Genomic DNA, 20904 nt, shown 5'->3' on the forward strand with positions numbered 1-20904 from the left:
CTCATCCTCCAATTCACTAATTTTTCAACTGTGTCAAATTTGTTGTTAAATTCCCCTATGGAAAATTAAATTTGTTATTTTATTTTTCATTTTATAATTTTTTCCTATTTTTTAATTCAAATTCCCTATCTCACCATTTATATTTTGAACATATTAATCACACTTATTGTTAAGTCCATGTGTGATTCATCCAATACCTGGATTACCTATGGGTTTGTTTGTTTGGTCTGTTTTACTCTCTCGGTTTTTCTTTTCTTTTTTTTTTTTCTTCTGGCTTTTCATTTTTTGAACCTGGTCTTTAGTATGTTTAATAAGGTTTTATTTACTAACAAGCATTTTGAAGGGATATTTTGAAGGAACAAATTAAGATTTAAAATGTCATGTACTTCCAAAAAGTATTCAGTTAAACTTCTATCAGAAGGAATGGAGGCTGATTACCTTAATTCAATCATAATTAATCTATTTCAAAGCTGAGTTTCAGCCCTTATGATGGTTCTGTCCAGTTGGCCATTACTCTTAGAAATATAGCCCTTCAGGCTTCTCAAATACAGCTTGCATGGTTAATAAAGTCCCCTGCTCTTTAATGTGCACTGAATTTAAGTTTTTATCTCCCCAGTGAACAGAAATAACTGAGGGCCCTGCTTAGATTCTTAGTCTTTTAATCATAATTTTCTGCTCAGTTTCTCAACCTCTCAACTGCTGCTTCCAAATTAGTAAATCCTGCAAAGGACAAGCACTGCAGAATATTGGATTAATCTCAATGCACTTCTTTCTCTTGGAGATCTTGGCCTTCAACTCCTATTGACTTTTAGCTCTCCAGTGCTTTCAAACAAACATTCTCCCAAAATATGTTTGTGATTTATCTAGCATTTCTAGTTGTTCTCAATGGGAAAGTAGGTCTGAATATATGCTACTTTATTATCTAAAAAAGGAAGTTGGCCTATTTATTTGTAAAAGGCTATTTCAAAGTATGTTGATATAACAATTGATTATCCAGTGTTTACAGTAATAACAATAAAGTGTTATATTTCTTTTCTCTGGGAAAAATATAACTATTAATGTATTTCACTACAAATACAATATATGTTCACTGTAGAACTTTGAAAATTAAAAAACCTATAAAGAAAGGGGCACCTACATGGCTCAGTCAGGTAAGCATCTGACTCTTGATTTTGGCTCAGGTCATGATCTCAGGATCATAGGATCGGGTCTCACATCAGGCTCCATGTTCAGCAGGGAGTCTGCTGGAGATTCTTTCCCTCACCCTTTATCCCTCCTCCCCAGTAGTGCACGCGCTCCCTCTCTCTCTCTCAAATAAATAAATAAAATCTTAAAAAAAAAAATAAGGAAGAAAGTAAAATCACCCATAAGCCCACCATACAGAGGCAAATCCAGCCACCCATTTGACACATATTCTCTTCTGTTATTTTACTCTATAGTTTTTTCCCACAAAAAATATAATTGTGATATATAGTTTTACAATCTTTTTTGCTTAAAATATATTGTAAACAACTTTCCAAGTCATTAAATATTTTCCTGAATTTTTTGTTGTTGTTTTAGGCAGTACCGTAGTTTAATAATAAATTATCATTATTGGACACAAAGGTTGTTTTTCAATTTGGGGTTTTTATAAACAATATTTAGATAATTATCCTTATATACATGCATCAAATATTATCTCAATATAAATTCTTATAACTGGGATTACTGTGTCAAAAAGTACAAACATTTTAAGACTTCAGATATATATATATATGTAGCTAAATTGCCTTCTATAAAAATTATATTAGTTGACTCCCCTTCAAGAGTATATGACACCCATTCCCCTACACCATCTATCACTGAGTAAAATCCATTTTTATTGCCCGTTTGGTAGATAAAAATGGGTCTCTTTTATTTGTACTTTTTGTTGGTGGAGAAATTTGCTTAATAACTTAATTCTTAATTAGCTGCAAGACTCATTTCTAATCATACAGGATACAGTATTATGATCATTGAGAATTACCCTTATTCTTTAGTCACAGAATTTCCTATTGATCTGAATATTATAAATTATACACTGCCATGGTTTGGAGATTTCTGGTTATTTATGCTTGAATACATATGCTGTAACTGCAATGAAAAGGCCATTTATTCAGTACCATCCCATCATCTTCTCTTCCTAAAAATGCATCACTAATATACAAAAATATGGTTTTCACAAATGCATGAAGAAAGCAGAGGAGACTGGCTAATAATAAGAAGAACATACGAAGAGATAAGCAAAGTGCCACAGAACAATAATCTTTAAATAATTTGGAACTAAATAACATCAAATCAACAAATACTTATTGAAGTTCTACATCTTTTCCATTCTTGATTCCTGTATTAGTTTGTATTTTTGGCAGGTTTATAATAGGCAACCTTCTCTCAAAAGTATTGTCAGGTTTGGGGTGCCTGGGTGGCTCAGTCAGTTAAGCACCCAACTCTTGATTTCAGCTGAGGTCATGATCTCGGGGTCATGAAATCAAGCCCCACATCAGGCTCCACATTCTTCAGGGAGTCTGCTTGAGATTCTCTCCCTCTCTTTCTGCCCCCGCTCCAGCTCTTACTCTCTCTCTCGAATAAATTAATAAATCTTTTTTTAAAAAGTATTGTTAGGCTCTAACATGTCTGCAAGTGCTATCTTCAGACTCTCCTTTGCTGACTGGTATCAATCACATAAAATTATGTAAACCCCTATTCTATATATAGAGAAGCAAGAGGCAGATCTTCCTGCCTGGCACTTGAATGCAGTCAAACTCAGCCACTACAGAAAAAGCTATCATTTCCATTTCCAGTATAACAACCAATAAGGAGACCTAAAATTTCTCTCAAAACCCAGATAGTACATAATAAATTTTCCATATCTTCACAAATTTTTAAACAAAATATTTTTACTCTCATTCCTAATTTTCTTTTTTTTTTAAAGATTTCATTTATTTATTTGAAAGAGAGACAGAGAGTGAGCACAAGCAGGGGGGAGGGGCAGAGGGAGAGGGAGAAGCAGACTCCCCACTGAGCAAGGAGCCCAATGCAGGGCTCGATCCCAGGACCCAAGTCATCACCTGAGCTGAAGGCAGAAACTTAACTGAGCCACCCAGATGCCCCTCTTATTCCTAATTTTCAAAATGTGCATTATAATCAAAATACAAAGACTTAAATCCAAATACAGTATCATCATATGACAACATCACTTCATTGCATTTAAGAAATTGATTCCAAATTATAAAATCACAGATAAAAGTTCAGAAAGCAGCACAGTGTAGTGGTACCAGATAACTTGAGTTCGATTCTGCATTAAGCACTTATTAGATGTGTGCCTTAGCATATTTTTTAACACCTCTGTGGTTCATTTTCTTTGTGTGTAAAAGGAGAATAATTGTAAGTACTTTATAGGGTTAATCATAAGTATTATATGGATACATACATATAAAGTCCAGTAGTTCCTGGCACATAGTAAGTACCATAAATTGTGTTTGTTATTATTATTACTACTACTATGAAATAATAAAAGAGACTGCCCACAAGCATTTGGGGGAAAAAAGTAATGATCATCAGCAATCAAAATCTATTCATAATAAATTATCTTTTATTTTATACAACTACCAATTCAAAAGATGTACACACCTTGTTCATTCCTTCTTTTGAAATTTCAGTTTTTACCTGTGGAAAACAAGCTAAGAGAAGGAGTTTACTTCCATAATTTAAAAGGTTTTTTAAAAGGACCTAGGAAGATAAAGTATTAATTCAACAATTAAAAAGCCTGAAGCCTTTAACCTTGAGCACCTTGTTTCTTGCTTACTGATCACATGTCATATACATTCATATTAAAGCAGTCCGACCAGCAAGAAAATGCCTTCAGTCTCTCATAGAACAAAGATCCCTCCAAGAACTCCAGACTCTGAGTGAAGATTAAGATTAAGAAAATAATATTCTATTATAATATATGACAATTGTCAATAAGAAGAAAAAACAAAAGGGAAGTGGTGGTATCTAAAAAAGGCAATATTTTCCCTTCTTGCTTGCTTTTTTATGTGTTAGACTTTGTCTTAACTTTTCCTGTAGGCTCTGAATTTATCCATATGTCAACCTTACATATTCAAAGCACTGATGTCTGAATAAAGAAGTGCTTCTGTGTGCTTGTGCAGGTATGCATTTTAAACAAAACTGGTTTTCTTTTCTTTAGATCCTGAATTCTCAATAATTAACTTTCTTTCAACAACTCTGGTCTGAGCAAATATGCGAGCACTGCCACCTACAGGTAGCTACCTATTTCAAGGCAGTCAAGCCACAGAGATTGCTGTGACATTTGTATGCCTTTCTAAAGTGAAACAAGTAACACACAATTGAGCATTATGGCTGAAGTTCTGAAACCATCCATCAACCTTATACTCTCTTGAGAAGTAAGTAATCGCAAGAAAAACTTCCCTGAAACTCTTCCACAAAACTTCCCTTCAGTCTTGCTTATAGGATCCTTAATCTTTCTTCCTTTTCTCTTGTCAATGGCTTTCATCTTCGTTGCTATCCCCTTTTACAGCATATTTTCTGTAAAACTTATTCTAAATTATAACAAGTTCTATTTTTATTTATTTATTTGACAGAGAGAGAGACAGCCAGCGAGAGAGGGAACACAAGCAGGGGGAGTGGGAGAGGAAGAAGCAGGCTCCCATCGGAGGAGCACGATGTGGGGCTCAATCCCATAACGCCGGGATCACGCCCTGAGCCGAAGGCAGACGTTTAATGACTGAGCCACCCAGGCGCCCCCTATTTTTAAAATTACAAATACGGATTTGACTCACTAGTGCCATCAATTATTCTTTGGTCCTTTGTCTTTAATTAGATGATGAATTTTATGTGAATTTTTTCTCACGAATTAAAAAAAAAAAAACATTCAATTCTATTCTGTTTCTCTGGTCAGTCTCCAGACACTAAATATCTATCAGCCTAGCAGGACTGGTAGGAGCCTTGGGTGATGCTGAATTCTAGAATCTTCTACTGACACTCGCACACAAACCTTTCATAAAAGAGTAAAATAACCCTAAAAGGCATTCATATTTGGCACCTTGTCTACACACTCTTGTTCTTTAATTTCTTCTCCTAAAACCACGAAATATAAAGATTTACTATCTCTTTCTTTTCCACTTTACCTATTTAAGCAAGGTTATTTGGCCTGAACTCACCAATTCAGCAAAAACAATCACCTAAAAGCAATACTAGATTGTGTCCTATGATATTGCCTGCATCTTTCATTAAAGAAAATTGGAAATACAACTTACTGGCTATCATTTTCCAGATTGTGTTGATAAAGTACAGGCTTTGAAATACAGTAAAAGTTCTTATGAGCAGAGCTAGCTACATATTTTGTGAGGCCTAGTGTAAAACAAAAGCATGGAGTCTCTTGTTCAAAATACTGAGGAGGGGGACTACTGAAGTTATTAAAATGTACAGTTTTTCCCTTTCTTCCATGGTCTCTCTCTTAACTTGTTATGGTGTTTCTTATTTCCTACTTAATGCCATTCTAAGTTTTTAAAAAATTAAAATTTTAAATTATTAGTCCTACTCCTACCATTTACATTTACCTTATGCAATAACAGTTTTTAAATACAAGACCATGTAATGATATGCAGAATCATTGAAATTACACAATTGATATAGTTCATTCTTAGCAGAAGAGTGGAAATATTACATAAAACTAACTTAACTGTTCTTATTTCATTTTTTGGTACCAGTACATTCTACCAAAACTTTCTACCTTTGGCTTAGTATTAAGTAAGGAAGGCCTAAAAGGAAAAGGAACTATGGGTTACCCTACCTTTCCTTTTCTTTACTATCATTTCTAGCATAATTGGCTAACAGAGAGCCAACACAGTTTTCCATGGTCATTTGTGTTTCTCAAAATGCCACTGCCTTTCTTCCACATTCAAAGCAGATGCTGCTTCCAAAAAAGTGTGGTGTCTCAGGGCTGCCAGCACCCCTACTTGGTCAGAGGCATAAAACTTAACCTTGTACTTGTCTGAGTGTCACTGAACTCCCACACATCGTTCATTCACTGTAATTCTGTGTTCGTGGAGCATGTTAGTTCCATTACGTCAATGGAGTGGCAAGGTAAGGTGGACACACATGTTAAATGTACCACCTCTGTGCAATGCACGCTCTATTGTCCCACTGGACTTCACTTACATAACACAATCTCAAAGATAAAATTATTAACAATTTCAAGACAGTGACAATAGAGCATTAAACCAAGCACTGGGCCCTTCTGAGTATAGGGCCCTGTGTGACTGCACAGGTCATAAAACTAGACCTACTTATAAGATTTATTAGGACAGAAAAAGTTTCATTTTTCTTTAAGAAGGGGGAGGAACAGAAACTATGTTTATTAAGTATTTACTATGGTGCTGAGCACTAAGTTAAATCCTTCATATATTCTACCTTATTTAATCATCAAATAATATTTTGGGGTGGGTATTTTTAACCCCATTTACAGAGGGGCCATATTGGGGAATTTAGGCGCTAAGTGATGTACCGAACATCTCTTATCTAAAAGGTGGTATTAAGGAGATCACGTATTGCATGGTGCACTGGGTGTTGTACACAAGTAATGAATCATGGAACTTTACATCAAAAACTAGGGATGTACTGTATGGTGACTAACATAACATAATAAAAAATATTATTAAAAAATAAAAATAAAATAAAAGATGGTGGAGGGGTGCCTATCAGCTCAGTCAAAAGAGCGTGCGACTCTTGATCTTGAGGTCATGAGTTCAAGCCCCATATTGGGTGTAGAGATTACTAAAAAAATAAATAAATAAAAACTTTAAAAATTAAAATAAAAAATAAAAGATGGTGGAGTAGGGATTTTAACCCATATTTGGCTGATCCCAAAGCCCATCACATCCCACCAGTTCCTCAAAAAACTTAGTTCAGATTTTGAATTACAAAATATTTTTAAATTGTTACTTTCATATTTCATATATATACATATAGTATAATATATATTATATATACATATATATAGACTAATAAGACCAAGTATGAATTAATAAAATAGCATGATTCACATACTTCAAACAGTATCTCATCTAGGCTTCTAGTTTAATATGAGAGGCTAAGAACACACATTTATGGACATGGGTGGCTCAGTTGACTAAGCATCTGACTTCAGCTCAAGTCATGATCTCAGGCTTCTGGGATTGAACCTAATGTCAGTCTCCTGGTTCAGGGGGAGTCTGCTTGTCCCCACTCATTTTCTCTCTGTCTCTCTCTCTCTCAAGTAATTAAAATGATAATGCTTTTTTTTTTAAAGATACAAGCTGCCAACCACAAAGAACAGAGTGGAAGCTATCAGTGAATAAGCAATTTCAAAAATCAAACGAAAATGCACAAAGAGGCATGCAGTATGAATCCATCTATAAAGTTCAAAAATAGGCAAAACTAAATAACTGGTGTTTAGGAATACATACTTAGATGATAGAACTATTTTTAAAACCAAAGGAATGATTAATACAACCTGCAGTGTAGGAGCGATCTCTGGATGGCGAGGGGAAATATGACAAAGAGAACACAGGAGCCTCTGTGGTGCTGCTGCTTCCTTTCTTACTGGGGTGAGAGGTACATGGGTATTCATTCTGTTATATATTTATAATATATAAATCACAAAAATACTATTTTGAATGTATATTTCCCCTCAAATGATTAACTTATTTTTTTTAAGGTTTTATTTATTTATTTGAGAGAGAGAGAGAGAGAGAGCATGAATGGGAGAGGGGCAGAGGGACAGAGAGAGAGAATCCCAAGCCAACTCATGCTGAGCACAGAGCCCGATGTGGGGCTCAATCTCACCACCCCCAAGACCATGACCTGATCTGAAACCAAGAGTTGGATGCTTAACCAACTGAGCCACCCAGGCACCCCAAATAATTAACTTCTTAAAAAGATACTGTATTGATAAAATAACCACAAGACAGTATGTACAAGACAGTACCAGATAACAACAGCAACAACTTTTGGAAATTAAAATTTGATTGTCAAATAAAATTCAATAGAAAAGTTAGACAATAAATCTAAAGAAATCTCCCAGATTACAATACAAGGAAACTGAAACATGAGAGAAAAGATAAGAGATGCAAAGGATTATTCCAAGACATCCCAGTAAGAATTTCAGAAGGACACATAAAAAAGAAAGAAGAGGGGAAATTATCGCAGAAGTGCTAATAGATAATTTCTTTAAAGATGGATCTGGTCTTCAGACTGAAAGGACTCATTCTGTGCCCAGGACTTAGAAATGTCCCAGTAAAATGTCCTACCTCTGAAGATTAAAAAAAAAAAAAAAAAAAAAAGCTACCAAGGAGAAAAGAGAGCTTATCTGCAAGGGAATGGGAATCACAGAGAATCATCAGAACATAGGATGGGTAGAGGGGCACCTGGGTGGCTCCATCAGTTAAGCGTCCCACTCTGGGTTTTGGCTCAGGTCATGTTCTCCAGATCATGAGATGGAGCCCTGCATCGGGCTCAGAGGGGAGTCTGCTTGAGCTTGTCTCTCTCCCTCTCCCTCTGCCCCTCCCCACACTTGCACTTGCTCTCTCTCAAATAAATAAATAAAACCTTTTAAAGAACATAGGATGTGTTCTGGTACAAGGCCTTCAAAATTCCCAGACAAAATGATTTTTTTATCCCAGACTTCAATAGCCAACATAATAATCACTCATAATTCATAATAAAAACATTTTTGAACATGCAGGAACTCAGAATTTTACCTTAAGTGAAACTTTCCTAGGAATAAAAATGTATTTTAAGGGAATAGAAAAGTACTCCATCAAAACAAAGAAGAAAGAAGGTCTAGGGCTCCCCCTCCCCAGATAATGATTCCCACCCCAAGAGAGTAGTGAAGGGAAATTCCAGGCTGACAACACATAGCTATTTTAGAGAAACCTAGTAAAGACTGGAGCCAGGGTAGGAGTGGAATGATTCAGGGAAAAATGAGAATAAATAAAATAGATAATATGGTTGGGAGTTTGGAAAAACTTGAGGATAAAACAAAGACATTTGGTAAAGTGTAGAAAGGAGAATCTATTTGGACAGAAACATTTTCCATTGAGTGGCACAGGGGTAGTAACTCAAATTCCACAGACAAAGAAATGTGATACTAGCATATCACTTGGCTCTACAATGAAGCATTTGCACGTATGCCTGTGTCCATTCTGAACCTTCAGGAAGCAGTGGTCAAGTCACAGAAGTGCAAGAGATGTACTAGGTGGGGATGCCCATGAAAGATAAAGACAAGAGGGAGTGGGAATAAGCAGAAAAGCTTCCAGTATCCAATAGAGGCCTGATACCTATAAAAGGAAAGGAAGAAAGGAGGTTTGAGTAAAAAGAATCCAGACTCTGGTACCACTCAAAAAAAATAAAAAATTAAAAAAAAAATAAATAAAACACTCAACCAGCCCAACAGGGAGCTAAAAAGCAAAAGTTGCCCTCTGCATGAGTCTCATGTTGGGCAGCAATGGCCGGCACTTAGAAACTCCACCATGCTCAATCATTGGTTATAGTTGCCCAGAGTCAGGGAGAGTGTATACTCGGCTTGAACGCTTTCACAGATCTCAAAGGCACCACAGCTGACTGCACTCCTTGCTGCAGAAGCTCTCTTAAAAACACCTGAGTGGCACTCTTCCTCCAATATATACAATATTCTGACCCAGACCTCAAAGGACTACCACCTCAAGGCTGTATCCAGTTATTGCATCAGCTCAAAATCCAATTGTTTTCAATGATATGCACTCCTTTGTTGCAAGTCCAGATATGGTCTAGCCATTTGCTACCCCCTCCAAAAAAAATAAAAGGAGGTGGGGTAGTTTCTTATCCAATATACCAAATCATAGGGGAGATACAGCATAACCACAATAAAAGCTATCTAATTATCAAATATCTTTAGTGATATAAAATACATTTTATGTACAAAAACCTCATGAAGGTCACTCATATAGATTAGTTGCTTATTTACATTTGAATAACAGTCATGGTGCTGAATGCCTCTCAGACTCATTGATAACTGGGACTGATTGCTCTAGTATCCTTGACTTCTTGCCTCTCCCCAATAGGGTAGCTATATCTGCACCAAGCCTTAGGACAGGAAACAAAGGCAAGTTCAAGGACCAAAAGGGTTCATGATAATAGATAAACCAGATTAAAAGTGTATATAAGTAACTGTGTATCTTTAAAATTATTGAATATGGGGCATATTTTTATGACATAAAACTTTTATGTGATATGTATACTTAAATTAAAAATTAATCTTAAATTTGAAAAAATAATGTTCCTACACTGTAAAAATTCCAAGAGCTCATAAGGTTCTCAGTTAGCCAACCTAGAAGCCATCAGTTCTGCTGTCTACTTGTCCATTTTCCTCACAGGCCTCTGGTTTTGCTCTCTAGGGGTTTCTTTCCTGTCCATTATCCTCCTTAGATACATCTGAAGTGAGCACAGCTTTCACAATCTATTTCTAACCAGTGTAAGTTTGCAGATTTCAATGTTGCTTTAGAGGTCAAAAAAATCACAAGCTTCTGCAGCCCGGGCATTTGGAGTATTTGGCAGTAACATTCCCTCAAAAACTCACTAGGCTTCTAGTTTTTTAGTTTTCCAGGGATAAACACAGCCAAACGCAACCACAGACGGTTGCAAGGCTTGAGGACTGACATTTTATTTACTATCTCTGTGCTATGCCTACAACACTCTCTGGCACAACCAGCAGCCATTGGAAGCCGATTGAGACTTAAGGGGCAAGGCAATGCCCTTCAGCTCATCTCCTCGGCTAGAAAGGTTCCCATAGTCTGACAGTGATGCTTGAAAAGGTTTGAGCCCTATTCTTTATCTTTTGCTTAAACTGACAGTTTTATAATTGCTTGAATTTGAATTACAGAATCAGTTGACTTTTTCAGCTGGGCAAAGCCCCAAATTACAAAACCCCCAGTTATCTGAGATCGCCTCAGGCACAAAGTCTCTCAGCAGAGTTATGTTCCTTTGCATTTCTACTGGCAAACTAGCTAGTTCTAACCTGAGTTCTCCTCTCTGTTGTAGCGCCTTTTGAAAGAGGTAAGGAACGGTCAACAGACATTGAATTTTTCCTGCCATTTCCCCCTAGAGAGTTATTGGCTCACTTGGCCCATAAGCTGCTACTCCAGATATCAGAGGTATACTTGCCACTATTTTGCTACACCATTAAAAAAAAAAAAAGCCATCTTTTTTACACGGTGCAATGTCTCTATATCCTTGAAACCATGAAACAAATTCACCTATTTAAGTTTTTGTTATATGCAGTACTCTATATGCACATAATAAATTTTAAGTTAATTAGGATATAGGTTTAGCTGCATGAAATAGAAACCTGAGTTAATGTACCTTTGAAAAGATAGATCATTTCTCTCTCACATAGCAGCAGGATAGAAGTAGGGGGGACAAACAGTATAGCCCCTTCCTTTAAGGTCATGTCTTTGGAAGTATGACATATCATTTTCCCTCACAAACCCTAGGCTAGAACATATCACATAGCCACAGTTAAATGAAAGGAAAACTGGGAAACGGATGGCCATGCACCCCTCTAAAAGTCCCAATGTTCTCCTGCTGGAGAGTGAAGGAAAAATCCCTGAGAGAGAAGGGGTGGCAGGAATCAAGAATAACCAGTCTCTTCTGCCACTCTTCCCCAAGTCTTGTCCCCTATCAACAGAGAACATCCAGACTAATTCTCCTAAAACAAAATTATCCCCATAATTTGCTTCACCAAGACTAACAAATCTTTATTGACCAACACATAAAAAATCGACAAAAAAATACTAGAAATATAAGTAGGTAAGTAAAATTATCTTTAATCTCTATAAGCATAGAGTAGACCTAATAATACTTGAGTATATATTCTTCAATGAAAAATATGATTTCAAACATTTCAATGAGCATTCCATGCACAGGGTTTGAATTATCAGAAAATTATTAGAGTATTTTCTTAAGCAGTGTTAATGATCTTTCTTACTTGTATCTAACAGGACCTCATCAAGCCTGCTAAAATTCTTCGCTCTATACTACTTTTACCAAGGCATATACTTAAGCTGATTTCATTCTTTCAGGATTTGCTATAGACAAATTCATAGCTTTCAGAAGTATAGTGACAAATGACACCCATCTATAGTCATAAAAAAAAGCATATAGTATTTTTATGTGTTTCATTTTTCTAGTCTCTGGGTTATAAGCATCAATAATATAAATTTTCAAGCAAAAAGGGATACTTATATACTATATATGTTTTGATATGTTTTATAGTCTTCACAATTTCTGGCAAGGGAAAATAAAACATATTTTCTCAACTTTCAAATAAAATTTCCAAAAGATGTATTTTCTCTTTAGAATGTTAGCCATTAAATTATATCTACCCCTTCTTATCTACATCAGATTTGTAATGAAAATAAATGGAGAAATAAATTTGAAAAAAATTTGAGCTCTTGAAAGGAATAGCATTAGTAACATTATATAAAGGTGAAGTACTATTTTATTTACAAATTCAAGATTTATTTTGAAATAGAAGTCACTCTACCTTTGTATTGGATATATATAGGTATTCCTGATCATTACTTTCCATATCAGTAAAAATCAGATTATTGATTTCTTACCTTTTCTCTGTACAGTATCCTCATATCCAAAGTATTTCACTGATGATCTCTTCTTTTTATTAAGAAATAACACATTCCACTGAGTAAATGGCCACCCACTTGTTTCAAAGGGGGAAATCACAGATATGACGACTGCTCATGAAAAACTTAAAGGGAATGCACCCACAAGACGCAGCAGAATTGCAAAAATGAACATGACGCATAATATAAAATCAGGAGGCAGTACTATCCTGATAAATGGCTCTATTCCATGATTTTTGACTTATCGAACTGTTATAACTAACGTAGTATTTTTCATATTGGCATTTGACAGTATTAGAAAACCAGAGAAAGAACTGATTCCTAGGCAAAATGTCAGTAATTATTAAATCCCGGTGATAAGTATATGGTTATTTGTTTTATCACACATTAATTTACTGTAGGTTTTTTTGAATTGGCATAACAAATAGTTGCTTTATTCCAAGTTTCAATCACTTCCATGTCATCAACTAATAGCTCCTTCCCAGCCAGAACTAGGACGAGCAAAGGAATTCACTTTATCACTCTTATACCTATTAAAAATGAATAGTCTGAAATAGTATCTGATTTTAATTGAATAAGCCAACTAATAGATTTCTAGATAAGGGAAAGCCCTGCCTTCTTTATCTCTTGTCTCTGTGCAATTTCTGTGATCTATTTCAAGAATACATCACACATATTCATTTGCCCGAGCAGTCTCTAATACTCTCCAATATCATTTACATCCACTCCTCAAAAGGATTTCTTGGGTACTTCTAGGTATAGGTTCACAGATTTCTATATAAGAATACATGCTTTTCATAGATATATATTTCTTCTTGCCTTATAAGACCTTTTCTTTTGATAGTCATACTGAAGAAAAAGAGGGGCAAGACAGAGGTTTTAATCAAATGACTTCAACTGGCCACTCAAGGAATATCTTACATCTTAAATTTATCTTTAAAATAATTTTAAATAGTAACCATTTATTGAGCACTATTGAGTAACTATTTATTGTCCTAGCTCTGGGCTAAGCACTTTAGTTGCATCTTTTCATTTAATTCTCATACTAATAATGACACTATGTTTACTCTATCTGGAGAGAAAATTCATCTATTTCTCAAAGATCCAGCATTCATGTTATTACTGTGTTTTTGCAAAATTTAAGAATTTACAGTCATGTTAGCCCTAGTCACTGGGTCTTATCTGAGGTCACTTTCTTGCACATTCAAAACCTCTTCATTTCCATTTCCCCTATGACCCTTCTGCACTAGCCTCTGTCTCGCTACAAAACTGCTTAGGCCTATCTACCCACATCTGTTTAGGCTGCATAATCACCCTCCACAGATTTCTGTTGTTTGTCTTATCCATTGTGCTCCTCCAACAAACCCTCTTACTGCCACCCTCCACCCTGGGCTGCAGCCAACTATCTTTTATATACAAAGTGGATGAACACAGACTTCAGTCTCCCAAGGATTTCTTCATGGACTGTTGTTGTTAGTTCCTCGAATCCATTTTTATCTCTTGGTTCTGCAGTTTCTCCAAGGTTGATTTAGGGGGAGCAAGCTAACCACCCTGGCTCATTCATCATCTTCATAAGAACCAGAAACCTTGATGTTGCTTATTTGTTTATAATTAAATGCTACACTTAGGGATGAAGCCACCATTTTTGTGAAATTCCAAAGTCACGGGACAGTGCTTACATAATTAAACCCAGAGCCAACTGAGGCCACGTGATGAGAGGAATATCCCTGACAAGCCTGTGGACAAGGCACACACAACACGAGCAGTCAGTCTGTCTACATGATCCTCCCTTGGACCAGAATGCACTTGAAAACAACACAAAGAGAATACACCTGAAGTCACTTGTCTTCTCTGCATACCGCAGGCTGCTGGAAACACACATATCAATGCTCTGAGCCACTCACAAAACTTAGCTATAGTTTTAAGTCCTGGCCGGTAAACTTTTGTAGAAGAAGCATCAAATAATTTTCCTAGGTCTTAATACCTGAAAATCTTATATATTAAAAGGGGAGAAACTCTCTTCCCCACTGCATCAGCTGCACATTGTCCCTAAGCCTCTGGGGTCCCACTTGGCCCAAATATACTGCAAAAGCCAGAGCCTGTATAATTCAAGATTGAGCTGCAACAGCTGTACATCATAGGTCTGGGACTCTATTACTGTTACTGTGGTCAGAATTTAATGAAACACCCTCCACCCCCTGCCACCTGTAGCTATAGCCTTGCTAAGGTCTGTACTGCATGGCCTCCATACTTATTGAATCCAGGTTAGTTCCCTAATATTTGCCAAAGATGCAACTCTCACTTTTATTGAACATCTCACTTTTGATTTAGACAAGGACTGAGATATATTTACTTAAAGCAAGTTTGGTCCATATTAAAATAACTACTTATATAAAAACAGCCACTTACCAATGCGCAAAGCTTCCATAAGCTGTACCACATCCATCAGGATGATAGCTGCACCTATAAGGAGTGAAAGAAGAGACTTAATAATTAAAGCCACAGACATTAAAAGGATAATAAATAAATATTATGAGCAATTTCATGCCAACAGATACAAAAACTTACAAGAAACTAGATGAAAATCCTTTTAAAAAATACAGCATACCAAACTACCACAAAAAAAACAAAATCCAAATAACCACATAAGCTATTCAAATTTGTAATTATTTCCCATAAAGAAAACTTCAGTCCCGAATTGCTTCATTGGTAAATTCTATCAAACATTAAGAAGAAATAAAACCAATATTATACAATTTTTTTCAAATAACCTAGACAAAGGAAATACTTCCCAACTTCTTTTATGAGATTAGAATAATCCTAAATCCAAAACTGGACAAGAACATTACATTGGGGGAGGGGGGGAGCTTACAGATTAAAATGCTTGAGAACAGGAAACAATAAAACTAAAACACAACATATGGAATGGAAGAAGATAACTGCAAATGACACATATGATAAAGAGTTAGTATCCAAAATATATAAAGAACTTATAAAACTCAACACCCAAAAAACAAATAATCCAGTTAAAAAGGGGGCAGAATAAAATTAACAACACAAGAAACAACAGGTGTTGGCGAGGACATGGAGAAAGGGGAACCCTCTTACACTGTTGGTGGGAATGCAAACTGGTTCAGCCACTCTGGAAAACAGTATGGAGTTTCCTCAAAAAGTTAAAAATAGAACTACCCTAGGATCCAGCAATTGTACCACTAGGTATTTACCCAAAGAATACAAAAATACTAATTCAAATGGATATATGCACCCTGACATTTATAGCAGAATTATCAACAATATCCAAATTATGGAAAGAGCCCAAATGTCCATCAATTGATGAATGGATAAAGAAGATGTGGTATATACATACAATGGAATATTACTCAGCCATAAAAAAGAATGAAATCTTGCCATTTGCAATGATTTCGATGGAGATACATGGTATTATGCTAAGCGAAATAAGTCAGTCAGAGAAAGACAAATACCATAATGATTTCACACATATGCAGGATTTAAGAAACAAAACCAACAATCATAAGGAAAAAAGGAGAGAGGCATACCAAGAAACAGACTCTTAACTACAGAGAACAAACTGATGGTTACCAGAGGGACAGTGGGTGGGATGGGGTCCAACAGGAGATGGGGATTAAGAAGAACACTTGTTGTGATGAGCAATGGGTATCCTATGCAAGTGCTGAATCACTAAATTGTACACCCGAAACTAATATTACACTGTATGTTAACTAACTGGAATTTAAGTAAAAAACTAAAAAAAAAAAAGAGAGAGAGAGAAAGAAAAGAAAAGAAAAAACACGTAAGAACATAGACATAGAAATCCTCAACAAAGTAACAGCAAATTAAATCCAGCAATATATAGAAAGGATAATAAAACATGACTAAATGACGTTTATGCCATGGGAATACCTAATCAATGTAATTCCCATTACCATAGTAAAAGAGAAAATGTTGAACAATTCTCTCCTAAGATCAGGAAAAAAGTATATGCTTTTACAACTTCTATTTCATAGTATATGGGAAACAGTTTAAAAAGACAGAATGCGTTTGAGAAAGACAGAGACATAAATTGAAAAGGAAAATGTAAAACTGCTTATTCAAAGATATGACTGCACAGAGATTTCAAAATCCTAAGAAATCTATTTTTTAAGATTTTATTTCTTTACCTATTTATTTATCTGAGAGAGCGCACACGCACGTGCACTCACGTGAGCTCAAGCAGAGGAAGGGGCAAAGGGTGAGGGAGAAGCAGACTCCCTGCTGAGCAGGGTACCCAATGCAGGGCTCGATCCCAGGACCCTAAGATCATGACCTGAGCTGAAGGCAAAGGCTTTAACCGAATCAGCGGCCCAGGCATCCCTGACACTCATTATATTATTTGCATGCCAGCATTCAAGTGGCACAGCAACCCTATGACCTAGATGCTGCGATTATTCCTATTGTGCTGGCAAGAAAACTGAAGTTTGGAGATGTCTGTGGGCTTGCCAAGTTCATGACCAGTAAGTGGAGAAGGTCCTTTGCCTGCACAAGAGCTCTGTGAAACCGGTACAGCAGTTGTTAGGTAAATCTTGGGAGAAGGGCAAGAGGAGAGTTCCCTGACCAGATTTTAAACTTCTATATGGCAGCTCCATTTATTCATTTTTTTTAATAGAAATCTATTTTTAATAGACTTTATTTTTCAGAGCAGTTTTAGGTTTATAGAAAAATTGAACAGAAAGTATAAAAAATTCCCATCTGCCCCCTTACACTTTCACCTATAGTTTCCCCTATTATTAACTTCTTGCATTTTGTGGCCCGTTTGTTATAATTTTTGAACTGATACTGATACACTGTTATTAACTAAAGTCCATAGTTTACATTAGGGTTCACCCTTTGTGTTTGACAAATACATACTGTTGTGTATCCACCAATGCAATATAATTTAAAATAATTTTACCACTGGGGGCACCTGGATGGCTCAGTCGGTTAAGCACCTGTCTTCGGCTCAGGTCATGATCCCAGAGTCCTGGGATCAAGCCCCACGTTGGGCTCCCTGCTCAGTGGGGAGCCTGCTTCTCCCTCTCCTTCTGCCCTACCCCGCACTTGTTCTCTTTCTCTCTCAAATAAATAAAATCTTTTAAAAAATAGTTTAAAAAATAATAATTTTGTCACCCTGAAAATGTGCTCTACTTATTCAGCGTTCCCTCCCATGAACCCCTGGCAACCACTAATCTTTTTACTGTCTCCATAGTTTTGCTTTTTCCAGAATGCACATAGCTGTAATCACAGAACATATAGCCTATTTGGATTGACTTCTTTTACTTAGCAATATGCATTTATCCATGTCTTTTCACAGCTTGATAGCTCCTTTCCTGTACTGCTAAATAATATTCTATTGTAGGATATGTCAAAGTTTGTCCACCCAATAATCTATTGGAATGCATCTTGGTTGCTTTTCAGTTTTTGGTGATTCTGAATAAAGCTGCTAAAAACATTCATGTGCAGGTTTGGGAGTAAATACCTAGAAGCATGGTTTCTGGATCATATGGTAAGCCTACATTTAGCTTTGTAAAGAAACGTCAAACTATCTTCTAAAGAGGCTGTACCATTTTGTCTTTCCACCAGCAACGAATGAGATTATCTGTTGCTCCACATCCTTGCCAGTATTTAGTGTTGTCAGTGTTTTGGATTTTATCCCGGAACCTATTTTTTTAAATTAGATCTAACAAGTGAATTTAGCAAGATTGCTGGATTCAAGGTCAGTATACAAAAGTAAATTGTATTTATATATACTAGCAACAAGCAATTAGAAAACATTTAAAAATACTATTGATAATAGTTTTAAAATCCTTAAGAATAAATTTAATGAAAAATGGATGAAACCTCTACATTGAAAACTAAATATTTCCTGAGAGAATTTAAGGAAGGCCTAAATAAATGGAGATATATGCCATGTTCATAAATTGGAAAACTCAACATTATTAAGATATCAATACTTTCCTAAATTGAGCTACATATCCAATTCAATCCCAATCAAAGTCCCAGGAAGACTTTTTTAAAGAAACTGACAAGCCCATTTTAAATTTATATGTAAATTAAAAGAATCTAGAATAGTCAAAGCAGTTTTGAAAAAGAACAAAGATGGGAGATTTACACATCCTGATTTCAAGGTTTACTATAAAGCTATAGTAGTCCTTACAATGTGATCTTGGTCTAAGAATAGACAAGTAAATCAATGGAATGAAATTGAGTCCAGCCATAAGCCCACCTGAAAATGGTCAACTGATTTTCAACAAAGATACTAAGGGAACTCAGTGAAGAAAGAAAGGTCATTTTAATAAATGGTACTGGAACAACTGAATCTTTACAAGGGGGAAAAAAATAAAGAATTCTGACCACTACCTCACACCATGCTCAAAAAAAGTGGGAGAGTACTTCATGACTTTGGAGTAAAGAAAGATTTCTTAGACCAGAGCCCCCAAAAATCACTAACTATAAATTTAAAACATTAATAAATTCCACTTCATCAGAATTAAGAAATGTTGTTATTCGGAAACACCATTATGAAAATGAAAACACAATCACAGACTGAGGAGAAAATCTTCCCAAAATATATACCTGACTAAGTACTGCTATGATAAGTATATGAAGAATTCTATGTTAATCAAGCCTTGATCAAAGAAACAGAACCACGTGTGTGTGTGTGTGTGTGTGTGTGTGTGTGTACATGTGCATGTGTGCACACATGCAGGAAAAGAGAGAAATTTTTATTATATGAACTGACCTCAAAAAATTATGGGAGACTTTCTGTGAATCTGTTGCCTCTACACCCCATACATGAGATCAGCAGATAAAACAGTTGGGCAGTAAAGTCAGATGTGAAATGAAGGAAGTAAGGACAAAGGAATCTGCATGCTTGGGTTAGAAACCCCAAGGACAAACTGGAAACCTTGTAAATCTCTCACCACTTTCAAGTTTCTAATTTCAGTGATTAGGAGATGGATTAGTTTGCTAGAGCCGCCATAACAAAGTACCATAACAAAGTACTAAAAACTGGGTGGCTTAGAAAAGAAACTTATTGTCTTAGTTCTAGAAGCTAGAAGTCAGAGATCAACGTGCCAGCAGGTTGGCCTCTTCTGAGGGCTGAGAAAGAATGTGTTCTCTGCTTCTCAGATCTTAGCTTCTGTGGTTTGCTGGCAATCTTTGATGTCCATTGGCTTCTGCTGAACCACTCTAATCTCTTCTTTCATGTGCCTACCTACAGGTGTTGTCCCTGCAGCGTACATGTCTGTCTTTGTGTCCAAACCCTCCTTTTTTATAAAAACACCAGTTGTATTGGATTATCACCCACCCTAATGGCCTCACTTTAGTTTGATTACCTCTGTAAAGACCCTATCTCCAAGTAAGGCCACATACTGAGGTATTGAAGATTAGGACTCCAACATATCTTTTGGAGGAACAGAATTCAGCCAGAAACAGGAGACAAACATGCTCCTGGCCTAGGATTCAGGGTCAGGTAAAGAGAAGCCTGGCTGGACAAAAGGAGCTACAAGTCGGCTGCTGTCTCAGGTCGGCAAGGTAACGAGCAAATAAGCAGAAATGTGCTACCTGTTTTGCTCCAACTTTCGACAAATAAAAAGAAGATGGCTGTTTCTTCACATTTGTGTCCCAGATTCCTTGCAAATTTCCTCTTGTGGCCTCCACTAATCAGAACTACGGACAGGGAATCCTGGCAGGATGTAGTTCCAATTTAGGTAAGTTGCCATAACACAAATGCACAGCACATTCATACAACTCAATGCAGATAGAATGGAGCTTTTTAAAAATGGATAAAATGTTTTAGTTGACCTTTTACAATATGATATAAAAATAGCCAGTGAACACATAAACAGGCATTCACTCTTACTAGTCTTAAGAAAATTCAAATCAAAATCACAAGATAACTACCGACTAGCTAATATTAAAACAAAAAACTGGTAACATCAAATGTTGATGGGGATGACTTTTTAAGTTTATTTCAACGTGAAACACATACAAATATTTTATCCATCCAATATTTTAAATAGAACTTTATATTATAGTAATTCATAATGTTAATTTGCTTTTATATCTTATTCTCTTAACTACCAAGTAAAGTGGGCATAGCGTGGCTAGGCAGAATAATGGCCTCCCAAAACGTCCTCATTCTAATCCTCAGAACTTGTGAATATGTTAG

At 36.1% G+C, this 20904-nt stretch overlaps 1 long non-coding RNA gene across 1 annotated transcript in view; it reads right to left on the minus strand.

Annotated features, from left to right (window-relative positions):
- The window catches only part of LOC103657409, a 260401-nt gene extending 245240 nt beyond the window's left edge, over positions 1 to 15161 (minus strand). The window contains exon 1 of the long non-coding RNA XR_566832.2: positions 15108 to 15161. This is a non-coding gene — a long non-coding RNA (uncharacterized LOC103657409). The remainder of the gene's footprint in view (positions 1 to 15107) is intronic.
- Between the last annotated feature and the right edge of the window lie 5743 nt (positions 15162 to 20904).

Source organism: Ursus maritimus, unplaced genomic scaffold (assembly GCF_017311325.1).
Source record: "Ursus maritimus isolate PB19 unplaced genomic scaffold, ASM1731132v1 scaffold_29, whole genome shotgun sequence".
Lineage (NCBI taxonomy): Eukaryota > Metazoa > Chordata > Mammalia > Carnivora > Ursidae > Ursus > Ursus maritimus.